The sequence below is a fragment of the Ochotona curzoniae genome, unplaced genomic scaffold (assembly GCF_017591425.1).
Source record: "Ochotona curzoniae isolate NIBS_2020 unplaced genomic scaffold, NIBS_Ocur_1.0 contig_4612, whole genome shotgun sequence".
Classification (NCBI taxonomy): Eukaryota; Metazoa; Chordata; class Mammalia; order Lagomorpha; family Ochotonidae; genus Ochotona; species Ochotona curzoniae.
This window is the reverse complement of record NW_024466343.1, coordinates 11720036-11743237: the sequence shown is the minus strand read 5'-3', so window position 1 is coordinate 11743237 and position 23202 is coordinate 11720036. Positions and strand designations below refer to the sequence as shown.

The window sequence follows — 23202 nt, the reverse complement described above, 5'->3', positions numbered from 1 at the left end:
GAAATAAAATCAGCTGTACTTTCACTCTCAAGTCTAATCATTTAGATTTTTAGCAAGACACAAAAATAAAAGCACAAAGGAAAATATGCATTTATCTAAGGGAGAGGTTTAACAGTTGATTTCCAATAAAAGTCTGCTCAGTAAAGAAAAAAAAAAAACAGGTATTGCAGAGTGATTGTTTCAAGTGGAAGAATGAAGCCAGCGTTACCACCAAATGCTGAAGAGAATGTATGTTCTTTGCAGCCTTGTAGCTTTGTGATTTTGCATTTGGACTAACTTTCTGAACGAAGGGCCAGGAAGTAGTAGCACAGGCCCAGTATCTGCTGGACATGAAGTCTGTACAGCAATCAGTTGTTGTGGTGGCATCGAACGCACAGGATAGATGATTGCACATCTTCAAATCAGAAAGATCTCAGCATCTAGGCATGGTTTCCCAGGCAACTGTTTGGCCAAAAACCAGAAATGAGTGATGGAAATCACTGTGGACATTACATCACATGCAAGAAAACCTCAAGCAAATTCTGATGTCCAAATTCTTCACTTGCAAAATAAGAATAATAATGTCCTCTTGACCACTTAACAGAGAATCTACAAGTATCAAAAGAGTAGTAGTAGTAGTAATAAGGCATTTAAAACATCTTCCATTTATTGAACACATAATAAACATAAACAAAAGATTTCACATTAGTCTTTAAAACTAATGGACTGAGTAATAACGCTATAACCTTTCATTTAAGAAGAGTTAAAAAGGGAAAATCCCACAGATATTCAATGGATAAATAGCAAGGAGTCTCAGTTAAAGGGTTGCAAGTGACGATATGAGAAAGAAGTCTCAATAAGACTGATCTATTCATTAAACAAGGACAATATACTGTTTTCCTGATCTCTTTGTTTTCAAATGTTGATGGTGTTTGGTGACAATAATTGTAATTCTGCTAATAAGAAAAATTTCCACTGTCAAGTTCTAAATTAATAAGATTCCAACTGCCAAAGTCAAGGGCAAGCCAAAAATTTAGAAACAATAAAATTGTCCTTTGGAAAAGCCCAAATACTCAAGTGGTTTGCTTTCTATAGGCTGGCGAAGGCGGGGACAGGTTTTCTCTTTCTCTCTTCTTTGCCCTTGATTGCTACTATTAATTGCCTTCTGCCTAGGATATTGTACCACCATTTGCCTTGAGCCGGAACTTTAAAACATTAAAATCTACAGTAAGAAGGGTGATAAGAGACCATCCAAGTCCATTTCTGCATTTCAAAATCCAGTTAATCTCTCTAATTCACAAAAAGATGCTAATAGCTCCTTTGACCAAACTGCTATCTAATTAGAACAAGAGCACTGCAAGTCCTCAATCCAGCTCTGAAGAACACAAAGGTCTATCTGTTTTGGATAAATTTTCCCTTAGGTAGATAATTGAAATCCTTCTAGTTTGGCTGCTCAAGCACTAAGTGTCATAATGATGAGTGTCATAAGATAAATATAGGGATAACTTTTTACAAATATTTCTTATTGCAATCTGGTATTGCATATGGATGCCTGGAATAAGTAATGTAAATTAGTCTCCTCTAATTTACATTTAAACAGCAGCTTAAGAAGGATCAGGGAGCACCACTCTGCCTTGAAAGCTACAGCCTAAAAAGAGTGACAGGGATTGTCATCAGTATTATGATCATTACCGAGTTCCAAAAAAAAAAGACCCTTGTTAGGCATGGATCTGTCTCAGCAGGGGATATCCGAATCTGCAGCGCTTGTATAAAATATGAATCAAGGACTAATGCCAAAAAACCCAAATGGCATTTTTAAAAGAGGATGTTACATAAAAATAGTGATAAGCTGGGCAATTACAAAGAATTTTATGTACCTTTTAGCATAATTAATGACATAAAAAATCCAAAGTTTGAAATTTAATACCCCTGTATTTAAAATTCTGCTTGGATTTACACACATCATTACAATGAAATTAAATGTAGAATGGCTAGATTAATAAGTACAATCTAAACATGGATTAGGTATTTGTACATTGTGAATATTTCAAAAGAAAGCAAAAATTGTTTCTTGTTAAGTAGATTTTCATTAACTTCAGGGCATTTCATAAAACTAATATTAATATTATCTCAGTTAACTTTTCAAATATAACAAATGCTGGGTAAATAAACCCTTTATGAAATCTGGGATGTAATTTACAATGAATTTGTGCTAATAATATCTAATATGCCTAGTTAAAATTGAAGCTTTATTGAGAATAAATGTTACTCATTTACTTCAAAGGGAGTTCCCACACATATGCAATTTGACCGCAATTTCTGGAATAAAACAATGTTAGCTAATATAAGTATAATTTTAAAAATCTTATGAAAATGTAATATATGCATTATAATTTTTTTTCTAATTGCTTGCTAGTTAAAAACAAAGCTACTTAGATGCTAAGAGCACTCCAAAGTTTCAAACAAATATTTATAATACACATTTAAGATTTTCACACACATAACATACAAATCTGTAAATATGCAATGTTGTTCCATGGGAAGCTACTCTGCAAATGCAACTAAGTATATAGACCTTCGGTAGGAAGATTATTATTATCCTGGATTATGTAGATATGTTCAAGAAACTCACTTAAGGAAAAATAAAACTTTGTTCCCAGTAAGTCAAAGAAACATGGATGAATAAGTTAGAGACATGAGAGTGAGGAAGTTAGAAAGAAGCATGGGAAAGCCTCCCCTGCCTTTTGGGGCTTTGTAGATGATGGTAACTAGGGAAGCTTCTAGAAGCTGAGGAATCCCAGACAAAGCCACCAAGGACATGATGATCTAATCCTGCATCTGCATGGAACTGAATTCTGGCTGAATCTGGCACCAGGTTCTCCCTGAAACTTTCCTACGTGGAAAGTAGATGTGTTGGCATCTACTTTTTTTTTTTAATTTATTTTACATAGAAAGGGGGGTAGAGAGAGATTCACTCTCCAAATAAATACAGCAGCCATAGCTGGACTGCTGGGAATTCAGGAGCCAGAAGTTCTTCCATATCTCCTACATGGATCTAGGGGCCCAAGATTTTGGGAAACCCTCAGTTGCTTTCTCAGGACATAAGCAGGGAGCTGCACTGGAATTAGAGCAGCCAGGACAACACTGGCCCTCTTGAGGGGAGCTGACACTGCAGGCAGACGACTAGCATGCTTGTCAATGCGCTGGCCTCTGTGCTGACATCCTGATCTACCCCATGACACCAGTGACATCCTTCTCAACCACAAGGCTATAAGATAATAAAGTGAATGTTATGTTAAGCCACTAAAGTATTGATAGGAAGCAAATATCATATTGCCTTTATATACGTATAGGACTGAAAATCTGATTTTGTTAGGCTCCAAAATCTGAAGCTTTTTCATCAATGACATATGGCCACAGGTTGACTCACCAGTCACAGACAATGTAATAAATATATTATGAAAAATTATCTTCAGGCTATGTATACAGATGTATGTGAAACATTAGTGAATTTAGTGCTTTAGCTTGAAATCTAACCTCCCAAATATCTCCTTTTATGTATGCAAATAATTCGAAATCTGAAAAGTCTGGATAAGTGTTACTCAATCTGAATAATATAAATACTTACTACTAATGAACATTAGGATGATCCCAATTTTTAGAACAGATTTGTACAGTGTCGATAGGAATTAGAATTTCAAAATTCTTTTAGAGAATAAATTCTTTAGAACTGATTTCAAATTTTGATGCTAAAATATAAATTTTAAAACTAGAAACAAGTATTCTCATTCTCACCATAAGCTATGGATCTGATAATGTGGTTGATTTTTTTCTTCCTTAATTTTCCCAAATGAGGATTGTGTGTTTTTCCCTCTTCCCTTTCTCCTTTTCACCAATAAATTGTATCATTTTAATAAAATATACAGGTTGTACTTCAACTATTCTTTAATCATCAAGATGTTTTTATTTTTATTGGAAAGGCAGAGAGAACAAGAGACAGAGAGACAGATCTTCTATCCACTAATGTACTCCCAAAGTGGCCATAAGTGCTGGAGCTGTGTCAATCTGAAACCAGGAACTTCTTTCAGGTCCCCTATGGAAATCAAGGATTCCGATGCTTTGGGCCTTCCTCTACTGCTTTCGCAGTTCACAAACAGGGCGCTGGAAGGGAAGTGGAGCAGCTGGACATGAACTGACACCTAAATGGCATCCCGGAGTGTTCAAGGCTAGGATTTTAGCCACTGAGCCATTGTGCTGGGCCCCATTAACACATATTTTGATTCAATTTTTAAGACACAAAGCTTATTTGAATTTTTAAAATTTACCTTGTTCATCACTGCTTTGTGTTTGGTATATTTCAATTTATTACGAAAGTAAGGATTTTACATTCAAATGAAATACGAGGTTAGCATTTGGCATAATGTTTAATCACTCAATTAAAATACTGGTGTTGCACATCAGACTGCCAGGCTTTGATTCTCACCTCCAGATCCTAATAGCACCTTCCCATTGTTGTACTCCATGAAGGCCATGGTGATGGCTCCAGTGATCAGATCACTTCCATTCATGTAGAGAACCTAGATTCAGTCCACCTTTCCTAGCTTCTTCTCAGCCCAATCCCAGCTAATGCAGGCACATGAGTAATAGACCAACAGGTAGAATATCTCTCTCTCTCTCTCTGTGCTGTGTGTGTCTTACTTTAATTCTTTCTCTCAGATAAAAATAAATAAATAAGGCCCCATGTATTCGAATTTCAATTTGCAGAAACTTCAAGCTATTGTTTAGTTTTAACTTGATTTGTGTTCTGTTAGGAATAGGATTGTGAAGGGGTGTTTGTTTCTTCCCCTCAACATTCCAGACTGATGAAAGCCTTTGTGTCCCGGAAGGGGACAAAGAGCATAGAAAAGTCTGGTGAACTTCACTCCTCAACTAATACCCTACAGGAAACAGGAGAATTATTTGCTTGGTGAGAACCAGGAAGGGGAAATATCTGTTGTGAGCTTTATCAAAAATACTCATCCTGAGGTCAGTACCATGGTACAGTGGGTTAAACTACCACTTGCAATACTGGCATAACATATGGATGCCAGCTTGAGTCCCGGATGCTCCATTTCTGATCCAGCTCCCTGCCAATGCACTTGGAAATAGGATAAAAGATAGCCCAAGTGCTTGGACCTCTGTACCCACATGAGAAACTTGGAAGTAACTCCTGGCTCCAGACTGCAGCCTGGCCCAACTGGGCAGTTGTGGTCTGTGAGAGGGAATCAGTAACTAGACAATTTAGCATCCACTTCACATATCTTTCTACTCTTCCACTCAAATAAATAATAAAATAGCTATTGTAAAGATGCTCACCTTGTCTAATTATGATCTTATGTTCAAAAATGCAGCATTGTGCATTGTTTTCCAAAGTGTAAGAGAGTGTCAACAAAAGAGTGAAACACTAAGATAAATTATCCATCTATTTAGAGCTAAAGTTTTTGATACATCACTACTTTAGTATTTCAGAAGAAAACAGAAACAAAAAAGAATTCAACATTATTATCAGCCTCCATACTTTGATTTTAAATCTGAAGAAGCAGAACATTTTCAAACTATGATGGGAATTCCAATAGAACCTCAGTTTTTGTTTTTTTGTTTTGTTTTCATTTTTACATTTGTACTTACACTTGGGTTCACTTGGCCATTTGGTCCCATCTTTGTAAGACTTAAGAAGGATCAGGGACACCGCACTACCTTAACAGATACTGACTAAAAAGAATGAATTACAATTATTTTTTCCATTTGGATTTCTTGTCCCTCCAAATCATCATCTCACACAAAATTTCCAATTTATTTCCCAGTACTGTAGATTTCGCTTGCCAAACATTTTAAATCTGCCTTCTCCAGTGCCACCTGTCACTTCCAATCTCCTATCACCTTTTATTGCACCTTAGTGGCTCCCTGGACACCCTTCCTCCATTTAATCTTGCTGTATTAAATCTCTTTTCTATTCTACCAACATAGAGATATTTGCAAAATTGAAATTTAGTGCTCTAGCACTTTGAGCACTTCAACCTCTACTGTTACTCTCAGCTTGTAACAACTAGACATCAACCAGCTAGTCTGTGCTGAACACATGGTGTTACAGGCTTTACATATGTAACTGTACTTAGTCTTCACAGATCTCTTTGATGTGATTATATAAGTTGTGTCATCCCCTAAATATTTCCACAGAGAGTAGTCGAATAATTTGCACAGAGATCTACATGCAGCTAGTGACTAGTAGATGTCTAAAATCAAGGAGTTTGGGTACAGAGTGTATTTTCAGAACCACTGTTCCTTATTTGCCCTTTCTTTCAGTTTCTTATGTGCTACATGTTCCTGTTTTAATTCATTTTTTAAAGATTTACTTTTTTATTTTCATTGGAAAAGCAGATTTACACAGAGAGAAAGAAACACAGAGAGAAAGATATTTAATCCACTGGTTCACTCCCAGTGGCCCCAATGACTGAAGCTTAACAGACCCGAAACCAGGATCCGAGAGCTTCTTCCAGGTCCCCTGTATAGCTTCAGGGTCCCAAGGCTTTGATACATCCCTTACTGCTTTCTCAGATCACAAGTAGGAAGCTGGATGGGAAGTGGAGCAGCCAGGCCACGAACCGGTGGCCATTTGGGATCCTGGTGCATGCAAGGTGATGATTTAGCTGCTGGGCCATAGCACCAGGCCCCCTGCTTTAATGTTTATGCATCTTTTTCCTGCCTATGAACTACCCAACACTCCCTCAGTACCTAGAATACCCTTCCAGTGCGTTACATGATCTTGTGTGACTTACAGATTTCTTTCCCAATTCCCTAGGTGATGCCAACTTTCATCTCTAGAGGTTTCCATTGAGCATTTTTTTTCTTCCTGCCATTTAGTGCAGTCTGTCACTCTTGTTTGTAGTTACTTCGTCATGGCCTGTCTCATATTAGCCATGTCATCACAGACATGTCTGATGCACTGATGGATCCTAAAAGCAAAAAAAAGCAGTGATTCTGGGTAGTTTTTTCACCATCATGTTCTCAGTTGTTGCATTACTAAACAGGTGTTTCATAAACATAACAGGAAGCAGTGAAATAATGCTTTCTGTTTCTATCCATTCTATTACCAGCTAATGCCACGACATGGCACCATGTTCATAGAAGTCTCCAATGAGTGTTCAGCTTCACATCTTCTAGTTCCACTTCAGAGAAAGTCAGCGGCTTGTGTCAATTCCTATCCTAGACCAATTGACTCCCAGCAAAAGGTGCCATGATGTGATATTTTTCTGAATTATTAGGGAATTGCTCAATATCATATTAGGCTAATCAGACACTCTAACACTGATCACCACAATGTCCAAGAGGATGTATCTGAATAAGTGCTAGAAACTAGTCCAACAGAATTTCCTGACAGTAATGGCATCATTGTAATTAACTTTTCAGCAAGAATCTGTTTTGCCTTCGTTATTTCACTTTGTACTAATTTCATTGTTATGTTTATGTTAATACAGATGTCATCATCTGTATTTATATCTGTAGTTCATAAATGAGACATTGAGAGTTCAAGTGATAGAATCGGAGTCTCACAACTAGAACACAGCAGAATGATCCTGAAATTGTCATCAGAATAGTTATAAATACTGCCTTTCTAATAACACAGCTCTTTGAGTGTACCAGATGATTAGCTGCCACAGGATACAGATGTAAGGAAAAGTAATCCAACAATGATATAGTGTCTACAACAAAAAGATGGCACTGCGAAGGTGGGGGTGCGAGGGAAGAAGATGTGCACCAAACACAGCAGAGTGGGCTGCTGTCTGTGATAAAGAAGACAATGTAAATAAATAAACACGTGTAACAAATGAGCAATAAGTTTAACGCCATCTCTGTACTGGACTTGTTGTACATGACCTCTCCTGGAGAGTGAATTAAGTCATTTTTCCGAGAAGACACAAAAGAATAAATGCACAGAATTGTTAGAAATGCCATTACTGAATGCACTCATTTTCATTTTCAAAGTAGAAATTTTTGTTAGGTCCCCAACAGCATTATATTCTGAACTCACAAAAGAGAAATCTTTTCATGGGAAAATATAAAGTTGAGTTTCACATGCTGAAACTCTTAATTTTAGAGATTTTAGAATAAAAGAAATGAATTTTCTATAAATTCTAATGATCATCAAAATATTACATTGGATTTTCTATACTATATTATTTAACTATATATTATAAAATTAAATGTAATAGTTATGTCTTAAATTATCACAAAGTTTTGCCTTTCAATATCATTTATGAAATCATATGAAGTCACAATTATTAACTTCATTATACTATAACTTTGATGTAGAATAGTATTTTAAAATATTAGTATAATTTCATTCAAAACATTTTCTCAACTAATGTGCATATGCTCACATGTCTTAATTTATTATATAAATAAATTGATTTTTATAGTTGATTTTTATATTATTCCACCATGAGATGTTTCAAGATTTTAGTTTCATGAAGCATTTAATACACAATTAAATTATATTAGTCTGTTAAGTATCTAGGCATGTGGGTATAAATAAGCCAGAGATGAACATCGGAATTGGAAATTCTGCTAATTGTCATTTATTCTAATTCTGACCTCCTCAAAAAGTGAGGTGAAAATAGATTGAAAATTCTGAGAAACTTGAAAGGAAATGGCATGTGTATGAATCAGGTTTTCAATATATTTGAAAGAACACTCAATCATTTGTTTCAAAGCACAAGTGTAATTATAATGTCATAGATTTTGACACATAAGTTGGATAACCACATTTTTCTTTGTACTTCCATTCAGTCAATTAACATAAATATTAGGTACTTTCTGTGTAGCAGAAATATTTGTATGTACTGTAGAAGCTAAAAGAGCACAGTACCAGTTTACAATTTATTCAATTGACATATGACTCAAAAATGTATCTAATTAAATTAATGTGTTTTTTTAATCCTAATTAAAACCATCATAGGCATTAAGCAAATGAAATCAGTACGAGCACAATGTACCTACTAGACTCGACACGATGGGGCCCTAGGTGCAATAGTCTGTAGAGCCTGTCAGCTTGAGTTAGGTAAGAGCATCTGTGCGTGTGTCATCCATGGTACAAACCCCTTAGCCATGCCATTCAGATATCTTTGCTGTCCCCTTCCTTAACTACTCAACACCCCATTCATAACCAACAAACATCACAATAAGCCTCATTGTGGATATGAATTTATATCAAAAAACACAATTTACCTTTGCTACCAAGAACTGCTATATTTAAATTCTGACTGCTCATCAGTCCATTTACAGTGCTTCAGTGAGAATCTTAAAATCTGAATTTATGCCATCTCAAGAGGCCAAGCTTCACCTGTGACTCTAACTGGACATCCCTCCCCCCATCCCCAGCTGTACCTGCTGAATCTATGGCTCCGGTGTCTACCCACTGTTCAAGGCACCAATTCAGAAGCTACTAAGCTGTTTTCCTTTCCTCACTCCACATCTCTTAAAGCAGCCTGTAATCAATCACCCCATGCTGGTTGCCTTCACTTCGGGCACTAAATTCCAGTGCATTCTTACTTAACAATCTTACAGCATCTCTCCACTCCATTCACAGTTGGTTAAATACCTGTCCCACAATTCCTCCTTCTCCTCAAACTATGAATATCCTTCGCTGATCTTTACTCTCAGCTGATGACTGCCTATTATTTCCCTAAAACATAGAAACAAACCGGAAGAGCATGTAAGAGCTCCTAAATCCACACTTGGTATTGGTGTTATGCCCTTCTACATTGGGATTCTTAGAGGTACTACTCTATCCATTCCATTAGTCTCCACTCCCCTCTAATCATCAGTTTTTCCCTTTCATGGATCAATTCTGTTGTATTTGCCATTAAGACTTGGCAGAGAGGATTAAGCCAATACTTGAAATGCTAACATCCAAAATGAGAACACCATTTCAAGACCCACCTGCTCTCCTTCTGATCCAGTTCCCTGCTGGTATCTCAGGGAAAGCAAGAGAACATCAGCCTGTTACTTGTGTCCTTACCACTAAATTGGAAGAGCGGGATGGGGTTTCTGGATTTGGCTTTAGCCTGGCTCAGCCCTGGCTGTAGCAGCCATGTGGGGAATAAGTCAGCAGATGGCAGACCTCTCTCTGTGCCTCTTCCTCTCTTTCTATCCCTCTTTCTTTCAAATAAATAAAGTCATAAAATCATGCACTCCTTATCAGTGGCCAACAAAATTGAAACTATTTATCCAAGATTTGATATTTATTGTGGCTGTGTTCTCTCCACAACTGCACCTCAACGGAGACGGTGAAGACCTGATCCGCAGGAAGCCAGAATGTGATCATATTTGAAGATGACAGTTACACAAAAACCAACAAACCCAACAAACAAAAACTGAATTTCAACAAAATCATTGGGGTAGCCTCTAATCCAAACTGTTTACTTTTAATAAAAGAAAATTTGGACTCAAATAACCACAGAGGGGAGGCCATGGAACACAGTGATTGTCATCTGCAAGCCCAAGAGGCCTCTGGGGAACCTGCACTCTTAACTTCATCCTTAATCCTTAACTTCTGATTATCAGAATTATAAGAAAATAAATTTCTAGTCTTTAATCCATCCAGTGATTCATTTTGTCCTTGCTAGCTTATATAATGTTTTTATTTATGTCCAAATAATACATTAACAGGGTTTTTCTTGATTTTGTTTTCAAATGTGGAAAATGCATATTGATGTTCTACTAGAGAAGATGAGAATTTACATTGCTTTCACCAACTTCCACCCACACTTACATACATGAGCAGCCATGCCACCCATCATCCCAAAACAATCACTGCATTGCATTGATCTCAGAGGCCATTGATTTTCAGATGCACCTTCATTTTATGGGCCACTAAGAAAGAAACATTTTTACCAATTAAACCATGACACGAACATTCTTTTCATATAGCCATTTTACTGAAATGGGTCTTTGGAAGCAAACCAGATACAGATTTTATCATGCATCATCCCTACTCGACATGAAAATGTAAGAAAATAGTTTTGAGGTATATTTGAATTGTTTTCAAATTCAGAATCTGTTTCAAATTGCCTATTTGACTCAGAGTCTTCCTATCCATGTTTTTCGACACCATCATCCCTTGGACCATCAAAAATGTTGATGCTATACATTTTGTAATAGTATCTTAAAATTCCAAGACTTTTATGATGGTCTCTTGATCTGGTGCATTATGCACAGCTTTTCATCATTACAATGAAATATCTAAAACAAGTATTTTTTGAAGAAATTACATAGGTTTTGGCTCACAGTTTCATAAATTCACAATCCAAATTTGGGCCCCTTTGGTGATGTCACTCTTGCTGACAGGCTCCAGCGGCAGTGCAGACATCAAGAACAGAGTGCCCAGGGAGTGCAGACAACAAGGCAGCCCAATCTCAGTTCTTTTTTTTTTTTTTTGTTTAAGATTTACCAATTTATTTGAAAGTCAGAATTACGCACGCATACACACATAGATTTTTCCATTTATTCATTAATCCCCTAACTGGCTGCAATGACCAGGCTGCAGCCAAGCTGAAGTCAGGAAACAGAAGCTTTATTTGGATGTCCCACATTGATTGTAGAGAGGACTCAAACCAGAACCATAGAATGTTCAGCGTTGCAGATAGCAGCTTAATTTGCTATTCCACAAAGCCATTCTGAGCTCAAGTTTTTACAAGCAAAAGTCATTCAATTTGGCATTGAGGGCACACCTCAATGAACTAAGGGAGCTTCCACTGAAAATCATAATTGGATTAAATTTCTACTCTCTAGTATCATCAGTTTAAGGCTTTGGGATTTGAGCATCTGTATGAGTTTAGAAGCCAAATCCTACTCAACCCATAGCAATCATGTTTAGGGTACCACTCGAGATTCGTGCTTTGCTTGTATAGGCAGTGACAACCAGGATTAGCACAATCCAAAGCATCATTATGGTTGGATCAGTATCATATGTTGAGGTGTTAGGACCATGTAAGTGTTCATCACTGTAGATGTGGATTTCCTGTGAAGCTGGTGATGCTTCATGGGCCCTCATGGACATGAGCATCTTCAGAGTACTGCAGCGGTATCTTGTAATATGTTCACATGATCATATCTACCTAAAATAATCACTACTCCTTTTTATTCTGATTTCACATTGATCATTTGTCATGTCCCCCAAGAATTAGTACCATGGATTGAAATGTTTGTATCACTTTCAAACTTCAGATTGAAACTGAGCACTCAATGCAATTGTGTTCAGAGGTGTGACCTCTGCTTAGAGCAGAATGGTTCTGTCATTGTGAAAGCACTAGAGAAGAAGGTTTTGAAAGAGCCCAGCATGATGGGTCAGTGGCTAAACAACTGCCTTGAATCTGCCAGGATCAAACATGATCACCAGTTCATGTCCCAGCTGCTCCACTTCCCATCCAGCTGTGCCTTGAGAAAGCAGTAGAGGATGGCCCAAAACCTTGGAACCTTGCACCTGTGTGGGAGACTTGGAAGAAGCTCCTGGCACCTGGCTTCAGATCAGCTCTTTTCCGGCCATTGAGGCCACTGAGGGGTGTGAACAAGTGGATGGAATATCTTTCTCTCTGTTTCTCCTTCTCTCTGTAAATCTTGCTTTCCAATAAATTAATAGATCTTTAGAAGAAAAACAAAAAAGTTTTGAAGGAACAATTTTGACCCCATTACATCACTTTTTCATGTCATGTCACAGTATTTGTCCCCATTTGAGGAGGAGACAAGGTATCATCTTGGCAGCACAGAGCTGTTCACATCAGACCTCACACCTGTCTGACAGCACCTCGACCTTGGACTTCCAACCTCCACAACAGGAGAAACAAGTTCCACTGTTGGTAAACTAACCACTACCTGATACTTAATATATCAGTATGAATATAACAAAGCAACTGGCTAACTGTAATGGTGATTGTAGAAAAATTGATACGAGAGTGAGTTCAGGTTGGGTTAGAGAGAGAACTTCATATAGTTTGCCACAACTTCCAAGTACAGTTATTGTTGCTAGCCACCTTATTTCAGTTAATTTATTGCTACTGCTCACAATGCCAATTCACTGAGCACCAACACCTGAAAGGCGAACAAAAAAGTTACTGTGATTTAAACGGGCCCTGGGGTGCAGAGACTGGAACATGCATGGGAAATTGAGTTTGAAATCTGGGAAGTCTGCAGCTAGTATATCTAAAATTTTATATGGAGAATTGAGTTCTCACAGAAGCCTACCTTAAATAGTCTTTTTTTCAATTTTAGAAGTAAACTTCATAATTTACACAGTTCTACAACAAATATAACAAATTATATAATATGTGATTACAATGAGAACATCAATCCATTATTGGTTCCAAAAGTGTTTAAGATTGATCTTGGCCCAAGACAATTTGAAATGTTCTTGAAATTTTACTGCTTTTATATGAAGACAGCTTATTACAGATGTTTTTCAAAATTAGACAGAAATCTAAAATAGTACTTTGCATGACCATTAGTAAACAGTGAAGCTGAAAGAAACGTTTCTAGATTTTTAACAAGAAAGCACAGAGACAGATTTTGGTTCAGCTGTCACTTGGAATGACCACGTCCCCTAATGGAGCTTCTGCTTCAAGTCTTAGCCACTCACCTTCTGATCCAGCTTCCTGCTAATGGAAACCCTGGGGAGCAACAAAGAGGACTCAGGTAGTTGTGTGCCAGCAACTCCTAAGGGAAATCCAAACATAGTCGTGGACTCCTGTGTTTAATTTGGTCCAGCTCTGGGTGTTGCAGACATCTGAGCCAGCAGGTGGGAAATTCTCTCTCTAAGCACCCCATAATCTCCAAATTTTGACAACTATGCTGCAGGAGATACTGAACCTTCCCTTTCCTCACTCTATAGAAAATCACATTATAATGCAGATTTTTTTTTGCAGATTCATGAATTTATTTGAAGAGCAGACTTACACAAAGAGAGTAAGACAAACAATGAAGCCAGAAACCAGGAGCATCTTCTGGGTCTCCCATGTGGGTAGAAGAGTTCAAGAACTTGAGTCATCCTCTGCTGCTTTCTCAACTGCAATAAGCAGGTGTTGAACTGTAGCATCTGGGGCGCACATGGGATGCTGGCGCAGCAAACAGCAGCCTTACCCAATATGCCGTAGTGATGGTCCCCATAAAGCAGTTTTAAAAAGAGGAAAGCACAGTACACAGAACTACAGGGTAGACAACATGCCTTACAGAGATGTGTCACCAGTAATAAATATATATTTTTTCTGTTTGAAATGCTTCTGTGTTTTCCATTTTCTGTGACTTATTGTACCATGGTCTATTTTTGTAACTTCGTGTTCCTTTTTTTTTTTTTTTGCCACTAGAATCTCCACAGTTACATTTGCTTCAGTCCCCAGGAAGCCTAGCATATCCCACAATGTTGATTGCTTCTCTTTCCTTGTACAGGGACCCCCTGTGTTCTTGTGAGCACATGACACTCCCCGCCCAGGCACTTGCCTTTGCCATCCTCTCTTTGGCATGCTCTTCTCAGACAGAGCAGCAATACTGGCTTGGCATTTGTTCTCTGAGATATTCAGATATCACTTCTAGGGGAACTGCCCTCACCATCCTCCACAACTCATCCTTCTACCCACATGTCAGCCCTTGGATTTTATCAGGTCCTGTATTTTAACCTGATCACGTGATAAGTACTGGTTTAATGATACCCCATCCCCCAAAATGTAACATCCTTAAGTCTAAAAAAATCATACATTTTCATTCTGTAGTTCAAATGTGAACACGGGTTCAATGTACCCATGCCTCATTTTTCCAAAGCCTGATCACCACTGCACTTTTATGCCCCATGTAGCACTATGGAGTACACTACTTACTAACCTTTTTGTTGCTGGACCTCCTTGCCATTAGAATGTCAGCTTCATGTTGGCAGGGACATTTGAGCTATTTGCTGCTGCTGCTGCACCAAGCAGGGAAGCTGGTACCAGGCATCTAAAAGGCACTCAATGGATACTAATCTTAATAGCAAATGAAAAAGCAGTATAAAACTGACAACTTAGTCTTTTAAACATTTCTCAAGCCCTCTGGCACTATACGCTGTAACCAAGATCTCAGGCTAACATTATTGTGGTCCAGCTCGTCCTTCTGTTTCTACCACTGACATCCTTTACATCCAGTATGTGTAATTGGGAAAATTCCCCATTCATCTTGATACAGGTTGCTTCTGGTACGGCTTCTTTCTGAGGGAATATCCTTCCATAAGCCATGCTTTTGTCTCTTGTACTGGGAGGAGGATACATAAAACTTGCATTTATGCATGGTTATAATATACTGGGCATCTCACACCAGTGAAGTGTGATTTGGGGCTCCCTACCATGTGTTACTCTGTTCTGGAGATGGATGGAGGAGAAACTTTGTGTGATGCGTGTTCACCTGGCATGTCAACAGCACCAGAAAGAACCCATCACTGTTGCTCTAACATCCATCCACTGAAAGTGGTCATGCCATTTGGGCTACAACACAGATATTGCTTCTCTTTTTAGATTTTATTTATTTTTTTTTTATTTATTTATTTATCTGGGAGAATAATCTCCAATACACTGATACATTCTATGTTCAAATTGCTCCAATAGTCAAAGGACAGGGAAAGCTGGAACCTCAGGTCTAGGTCATTCATGTTAGCTACATTCCAGGGTGTGCTTTAACAGGAAGCTGGACTCAGGAGTGGAGCCAAGCATTCTGATTTGGAATGCGGATTCCCAACCAGCATCCCACACACCAGGCCACATGCCACACCCTAAAAGATATCTAACCAGACTAAACTCTTCTGCAAGGGCTCAAATACAGGACCCCAATTACTGGAAACAATCCAAGCAGCTTAGCATGGTACCCACAGCTGCCCTCTGGGTATTCTCACCAACCTCTCTAACTCATTGTCAGAACTTGCCAGTGGGTTCTCCTTCTGATACTGATGAGCTCTTGTCTGCCTGTAACATAGTTCTCATCTCTTCTTTATTTCTTTCATATCCTAAAAGATTCATTTCAAGTGTTATTCTCCATCAAAACTCCTTCTCTGACATCCATGGACTTGGGTTAAATTTATGTTTCTTTTCCCCTCTTATTATGGAGGGTTCTGTGTGATTCCATGATAGTGATCTCTTTTTGTGTTAACACCACTCATATTATTCCCCAAGTAGAATTTAAAAGCTTGAATACACTGTAGTGTTTATCATTAATTCATGGCACTATTGGTATATTGCACAGATATAGATTTGTCAAACCAAATAAATTCAGCTGATTTTCCAAATTAAGCAATTTGTCTAGTGCATCAAGGAAAGACTTAAAGTCCTCAGAGATTCATAATGCCCAAGGCCCTAATAAAAGCAATGTGTGCATGTGTGTGTATGAAAAGAGAGAGTGCATTTTCAAGATAAGGGGAAGCAGTCTGCAAACAGGTACAGTCTGCAAACAGGTTATGTTCAGAGATGGCAGCTGTCTCAGATTCGTGTAATGATAAAGTGCAGAATGTGAATGTCATGGTGGAGACTAACCAGGAGACAATGGAATGTGTAAAGCCAAGCCGCAAGCACAATGTCAGGTGGATCACGAGGCTAACATTTTGTGGTCCACAGTAGGATATGATGTACAGAGGAAATTTGTCAGGCAGGTGCTAAACTCATCAAGCTCTGTGAAAGTGGATCCATGAAAACAGTTGACACCAGCTTTAAAGATTTGGTAGATCCAGAGGTGCTGTGAAGAGAAAGAAAGTGACAGGAGCTGGCTGGGCGTGCAAAGTCTGTCAGCTGAGGACAAGGAACAATCTCAAGACAAAGTGGATGAGAGAAAAGGGTTTCATGGGAGACATTCAGAAGGAAATAAAAGAATATTCTCAGAATATATTTTTGACTTTAAAATATAAGTATGATGATGGTTTAAATAATGCAGTTTCTGCCAAGATTTCACAGTTCTATAATCCCCATTCACAGAATGCCTAATGGTCTTCAAAAATAAGTAGGATGCCTCATTGTCATTCTGCCTTTCAACAAAGAAATGAAGGAATAGTTAAAAAAAAATAGAATAGGGCTTGGAAAGCAGAAAGAAGAACAGTTGATAAGAAGAGAGGAAGAAAAATCAACAAAAAAATAATACTTAGTAGCAAAAGGCTTTACTTCTTGGATAGTTGAAAAAGCTCTTCTCTGTAGAACAACTCACAGCCTTTGGCTTCCTCTACATGGAGGAACTGACAAAAAGGAAGAGAGGATTCTCCATTGACTGATTGACAGTTACCCTATTTGTGGCTTTAGTCTTTTACTCAGTAATTCATAAATATACTCTGCATCAGAATTTAAAGAGAAATTTTAAAAGGTGGTATAAATTTCTGTGTCTTTCCTACCTCCTTTGTCACGCACCCACTTCACCACCTCCATCTTTCCACCCCTTGCCATCCCTATTGAATATGACTTTTTGGATATAAGTCTCAGGAATTTAAAACTGAAACATCAAGATTAGGTTACCACTCCTGGTCCTGTTTGGTGATTTATAATCTCATACCATCCTTATACGGCTAGACGCTCCAAGGATCTGCTTGCCCCACCCCAAATCCTTATCCTTCATCATTTGCTAGGACTGCGTAAAACTGACAGAAATTTCTTTTGCTGAAGTCTTGAAAGACTAAGGCTGCCCGAAGGAAGCTTTCAACTCAAACTACACAAAAAACTTGTTTGAAAAGGAGAAAGAAACCCAACCTGTATCAATACAAAGCACAATTTTCCTCTTCTTCCTTTTCTGCTTTCCTCTTTCCTTCATGAGGGTCCATCAGCCAATGACTATCAATAAAGTAAATTCAGATGAGATTTCACCAGCTAGGAACAACTTGATTAGAAAATAAAAAGATGCACACTCCATGACACTCTTCTAGGCAACCTTTTCATCCTATCAAACTGACCCAAAAATGGAAAATTTATTTCCATTAAAAATCTCCTAAATTAAAATAATTTCATGGAAAAATATTACCCAAAAGAAGTATATCAAATGAAAGTGGTTGAACAGGAAGAGAAAACTATAATGTCCCCAAGGAGTCTGAGAATAAGGTCTGAGTACTCCAACATGGAACCTTCATCAGATTGCTGTTCAAGTTAATTATGGTTTAAGATGTGCATATGTGAAATTAATGTTCAGAATCCTCATGATTTAAAAAACAGCAATAGCCCATCATTGGAATTCGCAGACCTGTAATCCATCTTCTCCCATGAAACAACCAAGTACAATATGATACCAGGGTTCAGATTTCTAGAGAAAGAAAGCAGTGGTCCTCATTTCTCTCTCTCTCTAAAGAATGATGGATATGTAACTTGAATATAAGAGGGGAGAACTAGGTTAACGCCAAGGGGAAACTGCAAAGCTTCCATTTTTTCAGTCCCAAACCAAATTGAAATCCTCACTTAGCTCTTTAGGTCTATTAGGGATGTCATTGCACACAAACCAATGTCATATTCTTAAAACATTCTCTAAGCCTCAGGCTATTCTCATGTCTGTCATAGCTTTGCATGGTCAGAAATAGAGACTAAATTAAGGATGAAACCTGGACTATGTTGATTGAAGCTGCACCGATAATATCCCATATCTATCTACCAGTGCTCTCTGTGGTTGTTATTCATTGCTGTCCAGGAACATATGTCCTTGGGAAATAACAAAAATATTTGTTCTTTACCAGTCTCCACTGGGATCTAAAGATACTCCAAGTTCTGTGTTTTATGTCTCAATTTCTGCTTTCAAAAAATGCCTAACTAACCAAGATTCCCCAAGGTTGAATAAGTCAGGACTTCCTCCTGGAATCTTCTGAATCCCCTGTGTATGACATTCATGCAGATTGCTTGATTTTGTCTTTCTCACCCTGATTCTGTCACCGTCATAAGGAAGCAAGTGAGCATAGCAGAAAGATCTCAAGAGCTGAAGCCCAGTGCAGGCTCTATCATAGCCTTAAGACCTCAGGTAAATTACTCACCTATTTTGGGCTACATTTATGCCAGTGTTGTTGGTTTCAATTTACAAAGACAATCATAATTGCATTTTAGGTACAGGGTTGTATCAAATGAGACAAAATATATCCAACAGCTAATACTGAAACTGTCCTATGAAAGATGTTCTTTAAATCTTAGTTCCTGCCAGTTACATGGGATGCACTTCACTGAGAACAAAATCAACTGTGCAGAAATAGTGCTGTGCCAATAGATCCCATCAGTGCAGCCAACAGAGCACTGAGTCAAGCTACTTTCGATATCACAAGAACTGGGTGCTTCACCATTGGAGCCTCCTCTTACATAGACGACTCCACACTGCAGCCACAGAAACCTGCCCCAAGATGGACTGCAGCTTTTATCAGATTCCTGTCCTTGCTGATTGTATCTACTTTTCTTCACAATGCTCTTTTTCCTTGTGTCACATCTGTAATGTCAATATAGGGAAGCTTTTCATAACTACCCCTCTTTAAACAAAGTCCATCTGTGCGTATTTAATTCCAGCATCCACTTTTCCCCATACTCACAGCATACTCTATAATTTCAAATATTTATTTCGTGTGTAATATAACATAATCATCATATCCTTTGTATTCCACATACCTAACAAAGTGTCTGGCTCATCATGGAAGATGTGTCAATACATTATTGCTAAATGATCATGTAAAGAGTCATTTCAACATCCCTCCCTGGACCCGGCAACATTTCCTGCTCCTCACAGCTCACGAAATTCACACCGTCCACCCATCCACCCATCCACCAATTATATGTAACCTGGCACTTCACCTGAGAATCCAACCTCTCAATCTCCCAGCCCTCCCCACAACACGGCCCTTACCAATCATCCTTAGGCAATCATCTGTGAGTCTCGAGTGCCAATCCCCCTGGGGTCTGCCCTCAATCCCTCCCAATCCCTGCCCCCCATAACTTTCAGGGTCACCTGAACATAAAGAGCCCCCATGTGCCACCTCTCTCTCTTGTGTTTTTTACACCATCTCGCCCTGTTCCTATCCCGCTGGAATAAAACCTTCTAAAGTACCTCATTGTGCCTGGTGTTTTTCGACTCACAGTAATAGAACCAGGCTGCGGGAATTAGCAGCGTGTAATAACGTAAGAATTTTAAGTGCGTTAAATAACTAACAGATCAGCCAATCAATCAGGTGAAAAAAATCGTCATTACCTCAAAGTTCTTTGGGCTGCATTTTTAGTTAAATAAAACATTAGGACATACAAGAAAGTCATTAGGAAAAGGGAAAGAAAATATTGCTATTATGGTGATAGCTTAATGAATCCTCAATATATGTTAGTGATTAACACTTTCGCTAATTAGAACAGTCTCAAAGAGTACAAAATACTTTCACCTTCATTTTTTTAGTTTCTTCACCAAGAAATATGCACATCATTTGTATTATTAAGTGAATGTTTACATACATATGTATACATATATGAAAAATAAACTATGTATATAAATAGTATTTACATACATGCATATAGTAGATACACATATGTGTATATACATGTATATGTACGTATTTGTGTGTGTGTGTATATATATATATATATATATACCATGTATACACAGAGCAGCTGAGTAAGTCAGAACTTAAAATGGGATCTTGAACATAGTTAAAGTTAAAAATGGCATTTCAATAACTGGTGATTACTTCAGTTTGAAGCAAAAGTAAGTCAATTGATTAATTCATTTCACTGAGACTATGCAAATGGTGGAAAGGAGAAAATTATGCTATTTTGGTCAACTGAGCTGTGCTGAACCAGGGATAAAGAAAATTCTAGAATTCCTATTAAGTCAAAATTAGTAGAATTTGATGATGATGGTGCCTGACAAGATGAAAATGTTGTTTTACTAAAATCCATGGAGGGATTATGTCCTCAAAAATTTTTGAAGCAAACTATTTTCACTAACAGTATGTGACTATCGAAAAAGTTTATTTTAAACCCATGCTGACCACACTGATCAGAGATAACAAAATACTTAGGAATCTTCTGCTCAAACAGACACCAAAGCTTTTAGGATGAAGTACTACTGCCAGTTGGGTTTACCTTAATACATAAGTCAGCAAGGCTCCGGATTTGTTTGATATGCTTTCCACTACGTATTAGCAGGTCCCATGAATAAAAATTCATTCTAATAGAACTATTAAGATTTGTAAAAGATAATCCCACAACAAATTCAGAATTTTTGAACTAACAGTAAACCCAATGCATGTTTATAAAGTTAGACTTTTTTTTTTTAAGTCCTTGTTAGTAGAAAACTAAAAATAGCAAATGGTCCCGTATTTATATCTCAGTAGTCAGAATACAAATAAACATCCTTGCCGAAAACACATCAGTGCTTCCAATTAAGGCAATATAATTGCATGCTTTGAAGTGGAACGATGGAAAGATCTGACAATCCATTGTATTAATATGAGACACAGACTTCAGAGACATATAAAAAATAACACTTAATCTTTGTAAGGCATCTGCCTCTATATACTTTTTGCATAACATTTATGTATTGTGTGTAAACACACACATTAGATAGATAAACAGATAGCTGAATAGATAAACATATGTTAAAGAGCTCAATGAAATCTGGTGCAACCAGCTAATTCACTTCAGTAACAATGAACTGGCATTGTTACTACTGCAAATTCTATTGTCCTTTGTAGCTGCATTGTTTTCAGGAGATTGTGCAAAAACTTTACACATTTATGCTCAGCTAATGACTTTACGTACCTGGCTCATCTCAAGAGCCCAAATGTGAGGGTAAATAACAAAGTCTCACACGAACTAAGGCATTATGTAAAAGCTGAAAACCATGTGTGTGTGTTTTTTTATCCTATGTATCTTTGTTATAAAGGAATGATAATAAAGTTGAGTGCAACATAGATACAATGAACAGCAAAATAGTAGGTCAACTAGTGATGTTTTGTAAACAACTGTTTAGGAAACACACTTGTTTTCCAAACTCTCCACGAGATTGAGCAAGACTTTTGTTTCATGATTGGCTGGTTTTCTAGTGTCATCATTCCCCTTTCATGCTTTCTGAATCAACCTAAACAAAGGTAGGCATTATTTTCAAATTTCATTGCTCATAATCTTGATTTCTGGGATACCAACTCTGCATTCCACAGTATATGATTATTTGAAACTGAAGGAAAAATGATCACTTCCTTAAGAAAGATTTAGTATCCACAATTTTGAAAAAACACAAAGAGGAGAATTTAAGGTAATCAATTAAGAGAGTGAATAATTAATATGCCAATACCAAATGCTTTAAGTGGCTAATATGATTTATATGACTTCAGAAATTCCTTTGCAAGATAGGTTGAGGGCCAAGGATCACTTAATACAGAGAAGAATCACATTAGTACCTTTTGGTCTGTAGTGAGAAGACAAGTGTGGGTAGAGACAGTCAGCTTTCCAAGATAGCAGAGAATTATTCACTGTTGCCTTGCATCCAAACCACAGAGAGAACAGTTATAGTTAAGGCAGGTCTGTTTCAATCCCAATCTTTCAAACTCTGTTGCAATTACAAGCTTTCTCCCTCTGGTTTTCTTTTTCTTTTTCTATTAACTTTAAAAATACCTTCAATGGCCCAGTGCAGTAGCCTAGTGGCTAAAATTCTCACCTTGCATGCACCAGGATCCCATGTGGGCCCCAGTCCATGTCCCAGCTGTTCCGCTTCCCTCCAGCTCCCCACTTGTGGCCTGAGAAAGCAGTAGAGGATAGCCCAAAGCCTTGGGACTCTGCACCTACGTGGCAGACCCAGAAGAAGCTCCCAGTTTTGAATTGGCTCAGTTCTAGCCGTTGCCACCAAAGGGGAGTGGGTCAGTGAACAGAAGATCTTCCTCTCTCTCTTTTCTTCTCTCTGTAAATCTGACTTTCCAGTAAAAATAAACAAATCTTTTTAAAAGAAAAAAAAAAAAACAAGAAAATTGAGAACTTTTAAAAAATAATATCTTCAAGTGGTGTGAATTTAACAGTTAGGATGCCATTTGAAACACTTGCATTCCAAACCAGTGTGTGTAAGTTCAGTCCCAGCTTTGTTCTATTCCAGTTTCCTGCTTATGAACATCCTGAGTGACAGTACATCTGGACCAAAACACTTGGATCACTGCCACTCTAAAGAAGACCTGGACAGAATGTCTCATTCTTGATTTCAGCCTAGCATAACCCT

The 23202-nt window shown here is 37.8% G+C and overlaps 1 long non-coding RNA gene across 2 annotated transcripts in view; it reads right to left on the bottom strand.

Moving 5' to 3' along the window:
- The window catches only part of LOC121161064, a 103868-nt gene that overhangs the window by 55266 nt on the left and 25400 nt on the right, over positions 1 to 23202 (bottom strand). For both annotated transcript variants that reach the window (XR_005884609.1, XR_005884608.1), the window contains exon 2: positions 6795 to 6971. This is a non-coding gene — a long non-coding RNA (uncharacterized LOC121161064). The remainder of the gene's footprint in view (positions 1 to 6794; positions 6972 to 23202) is intronic.